This window comes from Cetorhinus maximus, chromosome 12 (genome assembly GCF_964194155.1).
Source record: "Cetorhinus maximus chromosome 12, sCetMax3.hap1.1, whole genome shotgun sequence".
In the NCBI taxonomy this organism is placed as follows: Eukaryota; Metazoa; Chordata; class Chondrichthyes; order Lamniformes; family Cetorhinidae; genus Cetorhinus; species Cetorhinus maximus.
This window is the reverse complement of record NC_135890.1, coordinates 24,893,797-24,901,982: the sequence shown is the minus strand read 5'-3', so window position 1 is coordinate 24,901,982 and position 8,186 is coordinate 24,893,797. Positions and strand designations below refer to the sequence as shown.

Below are 8,186 nucleotides of genomic sequence, written 5' to 3'. Positions count from 1 at the left end.
TCAGCCCCGTAGAACGACGTTCCGTAGCCGCCATTTTCCAAAGAAGGGGAGTAAATGGTACACAGATAGCAACAGATTCCACAGAGACTGTTCAAAAAAGCTAAAGAAATCTTCTCAACGTGAGATTAAATATTTTGTAACGGTTAATCCTCTTTTTTTTTGCTCAAGAAAGACGATCGAGTTTAAAATTGCAGAGTTGGTGCTGCGGGGTGATCAAAATTTATAGGGCTATTTGTGTATTTACGTTGTGTTGGAGATTATATTGCATTGTTTTGGTTTGGCAAAACGAGTTAAACGGAGTCTTTCTGTCAGCTCGGTGGACTCTTCAGGTAAGATGATGTTACATGGCATCTGTCAGAAGTATTTTGTGAGGAAATGTACAATTGAAAGAAAATATGCGTTGATTCCCTCCCCCTCTCCTCCCCTCTGTTGCGACCGAGGTGGTAGGTTTGGTTACAGACTGACAACGCGAAATATGGCGGGTTTAGTGAACCGTTTTTTTTTAATTTAGGGGATTACAGTCCATAACAACACTTTCCCTTTTCGAGCATCTATGTGATTAATTTACTTGTATATATGGATGTTTTAAAATGCATTTATGTCAAATTTTGAATCCTAGTATTCTTCAACTTTGGTCTCACTTGGACTTTTATAAATAAACATTTCCGTTTTACTCCATTTTAGTTCTCAAAGTGAAAAGAAACGTGCCTGTGATATATTCTCTGGTTAGCACGTACTGTCATCTCTCTGATTATGATAGAATACCTAGCAACGGGCAATGTTTAGATATATAATGCGACGTTAATGCTTAAGTATTTCTTAAATTTTAGCCTTTTTTCTGAAGGATTCTCACTAAATATGTCTACATTTTAGTTAGTCAATTATTTTTAAATGTAGTTCGACTTTTGTCAATACGAACTACGTAAAATAATTACATTTAAAAGCTTTGTACCACAGATAACGTACTTCGAATTCGTGATGGGAAGGTGGACCACTGCAAACGTGGAACCAAAACATCTTGAGGGAGGGTGGACTTGTTTATCTTTGGAATTTATTTAGATTGGGATTGGAAACTTTCCCTTTTACAACTGATTTTAATTCATATTCACAGTTTCTAAGTAGATATGTTTAGTTCTGAATAGGCTCCTGTGTGCGGTCCCAAAATATCATTCGTCCTTTTTGGGGGTTGGCAAGGGGAGATATTTTTAAGTTCAAGTTAAGGAAGTGTAGTAAAATTAAGAATACATTACTTTCCAACTTCCTGTATAATTTGCAGTGAATTATATTCCTGACAAGTGACGGGACTGGTCATTTAAAGAAAAATCGATTTGGTTCTCGTTTCATCAATCCTTGAAGCAGCTTATGTTTAAAAAATTGGTAAAATTTGTAAATCGTCCCGAAAGGTGCATGAGGAAATAGGCTGTTACAATCATATACCTTTAAAGAGTGTGAAGCTACTCTTTTGTCCTTTGCTCTGTCAGGAAAAATGGCGGACATTTGGTATTATAGTAAATCTAATCCACTTGGGTTCTCCACACCCCATGCGGCGCTCGTTTCATCTACCTCAAGTTATTGCAGTATTGGAAGCCGATTGCAAATAAAAAGCCAATCTTTTAGGTTTATTGTACATTGCTTTACATTCATATTTATTTCTGGGATATCTATCAATCTTCTAAAGAAAACTATTAAGGTTTTAGAAATATAATTCCACAATGCCATTCGGACGCTCAATTCTACATTTGCTGATGTGAATTTTAGGTCTATAATACACTCTGATTAGTCTTGAGTATTTTAAAGATGAATGTTCATTGGCTACTTGAATGTTGAAGCAAGGTGGCCTAATGTTTACAGGTGCCGGAGTGGCCTAACACGTTGAATATGATAGCACAGAGGAAAATGCAATACCCAGTTCCATTGAAATATAATGTTTGACGATTAGTAACTCTGGTGTATGGCTGATAGTTATTTTGATTTCCTGCACGCGTAAATAAGTTTACAGACCAAAATCATCATTTACCAGCAGGTGGACAGGGTTAATGTTTTTAATCACGAAAGCATTGTTCTGCTACTTGCACCACAATATGCTTGTTAAGTTTATATTTTATGTGAATTAATGTTTGGCAATTTTATTTATATCTTTAATTTTATTTTAATGGAAGTTTATATCTAACAGGCCAAAACTTACAAGCTATGAAGATGTCACAGGGTCATATCATAAGTTATTGGCCTAACAATCTTATATTTATACAGTTGGATTCAATGCAGAGACTGCTTTGTACTTTTATTTCTGGAGATGGAATTGATATTACTTCTGGTTTGGAGTATTGTAAACCGAACACCTCTCACTATTAAACCATAGATGCCAAAATATAACTAAGATTGTAATAGCATGATTAGATTTTGGGCTGTCCACCACCATAGGCCAGTTGACACCTAAAATAGTAAACCTGTTTCATGATCATCTTAGATGGAACATAAATAATGTAAACTCCATACAAGCAGGAAAGTCCTTAGTGCTGTGAATATTAACATATATCAGTTGTATTGTTGTCAAGAAGTGTTAAATACTGGTTAAAAGTTGCAAATCAACTTTTACCTATATATATGACATTTTTGCTAATTAAAATGGTTGCTATTATAGTTCAGTCAGATTCTTATATGCCTGTCAAAATCTCCAGATAAGTACAACACAGTTTCTCAACTGGTTGAATTGATGTTCCTGAAATTCTACCTCCTGTGGTCAGTTTTTTAATAGTTCACCGGATGTGAGTGACATTGAGCCCATTGTCTATTTCCAATCCCTAATTGTTCTTGAGAAGGTGGGATGCCTTCTTGAACTGCTACAGTCCATGTAGTGAAGCTGCTGTAAGGGAGAGTGTTCCAGGATTTTGACCCAGTGAGCTTTGAAGGAACAGCAAAATATCTGTATGATGTATGATTTGGAGGGAAACTTGGAGGTACTGTTCCACACATGCCTGTTGCCCTGTCATAGGTGTTTGAGATTGCAATTTGGGAGGTGCTGTCGAAGAGGCCTTGTTGAGTTGTTGCAGTACATCTTGTACTTGGTATACACATTGCAGCCATGGTGCACCGGCGGTGGAGGGAGTGAACATTTAAGGTGTCGAGTTTCTCATGTTGTTCAAGCCATGCTTAACCAAGCAAGTAGAGAGTATTGCACCATAGTCCTGACTTGTGGTTTGTCCCTTTTATTATCTCTTAATATTACTTCAGTAAGACTAACATGGCACAAACATGCACTGTTGTATGTATTTAATGCAAGAGTTTGTACTATTGTCTATCTAAATATTTGGCTATAGGAGAGTGGGTATTATCAGTATTATTTCCAGTCCAATATCCAGATATGTGACATTCTCACTAGTCACTAAACAGCAATCAGTGAGAATTCTGGCTGATTTTCCTCCTTGCTGATCTATGATGCTGATGTCAATTGTAGCATTCTAACTATACCATCATAAATACAGTGGCTACAAGGTTTGGGAATTCTGCAGCAAGTAAGCTGCCTCCTGACTATCCAAAGCCTGTCCACCATCTACAAGGTGCAGATCAGGAGTGTGATGAACGTACAAAATAGGAGCAGAATTAGGCCATTCAGCCCTTCAAGCCTGCACCGCCATTCATTAACATCATGTCTGATCTTTGTGTTTCAAATTCCACATTCCCATCTACCCCTGATAAATCACAGAATTGTTATGGTGCAAAAGGAGGCCATTTGGCCCTTTGTATCTGCACCAGATCTCCAAATGAGCACCATGACTTCGTGCCATTCTCCTGTTTTTCCCCTGTACCCTTTCACATTGTTTCTATTCAAATAATCGTCTGTTGCCGTCTTGAATGCCTCAGTTGAACCTGCCTCCACCACACTTCCAGGCAGTGCATTCCAGACTCAAACCACTCGCTGTGAAGAAGTTTTTTCTCACATCACGTTTGCTTCTTCTGCAAGTCACTTTTTATCGGTGCCCTCTCGTCCTTGATCCCTTGACGAGTGGGGACAGTTTTTCCCCATCTATTCTATCCAGCCCTGTCTATCCATGATCTTGAACACCTCTATCACATTTCCTCTTGGCCTCCTCCTCCCCAAGGAGAATAGTCTCAGCATCTCCAATCTCATCCATTACTCATGTTTCTCATCCCTGGAACCATTGTTGCAAATCTCTTCTGTATCCCCTCCAATGGGATCACATCCTTCCTATAGTGTGGCACACAGAACTGTACGCACTTCTCCAGCTGAGGTCTAACTAGTGTCTTACATAAGCTCAGAATAATCTCCCTGCTCTTGTACTCTATGGCCTTATTAATAAAGCCCAGGATACTGTATACTTTATTAACTGCTCTCTCCACCTGTCCTGCCACCTTCAATGGTCTATGCACATATGCACCCAGGTCCCTCTACTCCTGCATCCCCTTAAGAATTGTACCCCTTATTTTATATTGTCTCTCCATGTTCTTCCTACCAAAATGAATCACCTCACACTTCACATTGAACTTCATCTGCCACCTATCTGCCCACCAATTTGTCTCTGTCCTTTTGAAGTCCTATAGTGTCCTCCTCATAGTTTGCAATGCTTCCAAGTTTTGTATCCTCCGCAAACTGAAATTATCCCCTGCATACCAAGATTTAGATCATTAATATATATCAGGAAAAGCGATGGTCCCAGTACCAACCCCAGGGGAACTCCACTACAAACCTTCCCCCAGCCTGAAAAATATCCATTGGACATTACCCTTTGTTTCCTATTACTCAACCAGTAACTCAACTCAGTTGCTACTATCCCTGTTATTCCATGAGCTGTAACTTTTCTCACATCTGTTGTGTGGCACTGTATCAAATGCCTTTTGAAAGTTCATGTACACTACATCAACAGCATTACCTTCATCAATCCTCTCTGTTACCTCTTCAAAACCTCCAAGTTAGTTAAACACAAATTCCCCATTATAAATCCTTGCTGGATCTTCCTAATCAACCCACATTTTTCCATATGACCACTAATTCTATCCCAAATAATTTTCTCTAGAAGCTTCCCCACCACTGAAGTTAAACTAAAACAAAAACAAAAATACCTGGAAAAACTCAGCAGGTCTGGCAGCATCAGTGGAGAGGAGCACAGTTGATGTTTCGAGTCCTCATGACCCTTCAACAGAACTAAGTAAAAATAGAAAAGGGGTGAAATATAAGCTGGTTTAAGTGGGGGGGCGGTTGGGACAAGAAGAGCTAGGTAGAAGGCTAGTGATAGGTGGAGGTAACCAAAAGATGTCACATACAAAAGGACAAAGAGGTGTTGAAGGTGGTGATATTATCTAAAGGAATGTGCTAATTAAGGGTAGAAAGCAGGACAAGCAAGGTACAGATAGCCCTAGTGGGGGTGGGGTGAAGGAATCTAAAAATGCTGAAAGGTAGAGATAAAACAATGGATGGGAATACATTTAAAAATAATGGAAATAGGTGGGAAAAGAAAAATCTATATAAATTATAGGAAAAAACAAAAAAGGGAAAAAACGGAAAGGAGGTGGGGATGGAGGAGAGAGTTCATGATCTAAAATTGTTGAACTCAATATTCAGTCCGGAAGGCTGTAAAGTGCCTAGTCGGAAGATGAGGTGCTGTTCCTCCAGTTTGCGTTGAGCTTCACTGGAACAATGCAGCAAGCCAAAGACGGACATGTGGGCATGAGAGCAGGGTGGAGTGTTGAAATGGCAAGCGACAGGGAGATCTGGGTAATGCTTGCGGACAGACCGAAGGTGTTGGAGAGACCAAACGCAGACTGGGTGACCGCTTTGCAGACCGAAGGTCCATTGTTTTATCTCTACCTTTTAGCCTTTTTAGATTCCTTCACCCCACCCCACCCCCACTAGGGCTATCTGTACCTTGCTTGTCCTGCTTTCTACCCTTAATTAGCACATTCCTTTAGATAATATCACCACCTTCAACACCTCTTTGTCCTTTTGTCTGTGACATCTTTTGGTTATCTCCACCTATCACTGGCCCTCTACCTAGCTCTTCTTGTCCACCCCCCCCACCCCTTAAACCAGCTTATATTTCACCCCTTTTCTATTTTTACTTAGTTCTGTTGAAGGGTCATGAGGACTCGAAACGTCAACTGTGCTCCTCTCCACCGATGCTGCCAGACCTGCTGAGTTTTTCCAGGTATTTTTGTTTTTTTTGTTTTTGTTTTGGATTTCCAGCATCCGTAGTTCTTTGCTTTTATCACTGAAGTTAAACTGACTGGTCTATAATTGCTGAGCTTATCCTTACAACCCTTTTTGAACAAGGGCGTAATGTTTGCAATTCTCCAGTCCTCTGACACCTACCCTGATTTTAGGGAAGACTGAAAGATTATTGCCAGTGCCCCTGCAATTTCCACTCTTACTTCCTTCAACATCCGTAGATGCATCTCATCTGGTCCCAGTGCCTTGTCAATCGTAAGTACTGACAGTTTATCCAACGTTTCCTCCTTTTCAATTTTGAACCCTTCTAGTAACAGAGTTTCCTCCTCTTGTCACCGTGGCCTGGGTAGCATCTGCTTCTTTGGTAATGACAGATGCAAAATATTCATTTAACACCTCAGCCATGCCCCCTGCCTCTATATGTAAATCCTTTTTATGGTCCCTAATTAGCCCTACTCTTTTTACCACCCTCTTATTATTTATGTGCTGATAGAAGACTTTGGGATTCCCCTTTATATTGGCTGCCAGTCTTTTCTCATGATCCCCCCTTTGCTTCTCTTATTTGCTTTTTCACCTCCCCTCTGAAACTTCTGTAATTCCGCTTGGTTCTCCGTTGTATTTTCTACCTGACACCTGTCATAAACACACTTTTTCTTTACCTTAATTTGTATCTCCTTTTTCATCCAGGGAGCTTTAGATTTGTTTGTCCTACCTTTCCTTTTTGAGGGAATATACCTTGACTATGCCCAAACCATTTCTTCTTTGGAAGTAGCCCATTGTTCAGCTACAGTTTTTCCTGCCAACCTTTGGTTCCAGTCTATCTGGCCCAGCTCCGTTCTTGCCCCATTGAATTCGGCTCTCCCCAGTTAATTATTCTTATTCTGGATTGCACATTGTCCTTTTCTACCATCACCCTACACCTTACAATATATTGATCACTGTCTCCTAAATGTTCCCCCACTAACATTTGATCTACTTGGCCCACCTCGTTTCCAAGAGCCAGGTTCAACAGTGCATCCTTTCTTGTTGGACTGGACACATACTGCTGTAGAAAATACTCCTGAACGCAATCTAGGAACTCTTGCCCCTCTCTGCCCTTTACGCTATCACTCTCCCAGTCTACATTCGGGTAATTAAAACCCTCCATTATTACTACTCTATAATGTTTGCATCTCTTCGTAATTTCCCTGCAGATTTGTTCCTCTACATCCTTCCCAACAGTTGGTAGTCTATAGACGAAACCAATCAATGAAATTGCATCCTTTTTGTTCCTTGGCTCTAGCCAAATTATTTCTGTCCTTGAACCATCTGGGACATCCTTTTTCTCCAGTGCTGCAATGCTCTTCTTAACCAATACCACCACCGCTCTTCCTTTTCTTCCTTTCCTGTCTTTTCTGAACACCTTGTACCCAGGAATATTTAACCCCCAGTCCTGCCCTTCCTTAAGCCAGGTCTCTCTTATCGCTACAACATCGTATTTCCACATGGCAATCTGCGCCTGTAACTCCCCAATCATATTTACTATACTCCATTCACATACATGCAAAGTAATCTTGATTTAAACTTCATGACTTTCACCCTTACTCCGACTCCACCTATTAATTTACTATTCTCTAAACTAATGCTATCTGTCTGTCCCAGCATTTTGTGCTGCCTGGCATTCTCTCTGACACGCTCTCCTGGTTCCCACACTCCTGCCAAGTTAGTTTAAAGCCCTCCAAATAGCACCAGCAAAACACCCGCAAGGAACTCAGTCCTGGCTCTGTTCAGGTGCAACCTGTCCGTCTTGTTCAGGCGCCATCTTCCCCAGAGCCTGCCCCAGGAATCTAAAGCCCTGCATCCACCCCCCCGCCCCAGGCACCATCTTTCCAGCCATGCATTCGCTTGTCTTATCCTCCCATTTCTGTACTCAGTTGCACGTGGCACTGGTAGTAATTCAGAGGTTACTACATTTGAGGTCCTGCTTGCTATTTTTTGACCCAGCTCTCTAAATTCTGATCGCAGG

At 40.6% G+C, this 8,186-nt stretch overlaps 1 protein-coding gene across 14 annotated transcripts in view; it reads left to right on the top strand.

Annotated features, from left to right (window-relative positions):
- Positions 1 to 15: 15 nt before the first annotated feature.
- kmt2e (lysine (K)-specific methyltransferase 2E) overlaps positions 16 to 8,186 on the top strand; it is a 135,314-nt gene continuing 127,143 nt past the window's right edge. For 5 of the 14 annotated variants that reach the window (XR_013578108.1, XM_078553195.1, XM_078553200.1 and 2 more), the window contains exon 1: positions 200 to 329. The gene's annotated coding sequence lies outside the window, so the exon portion shown is untranslated. Of the gene's footprint in view, positions 330 to 8,186 lie in introns of all 14 variants that reach the window. The other 9 variants (XM_078553201.1, XM_078553203.1, XM_078553196.1 and 6 more) reach the window with 5 other exon arrangements.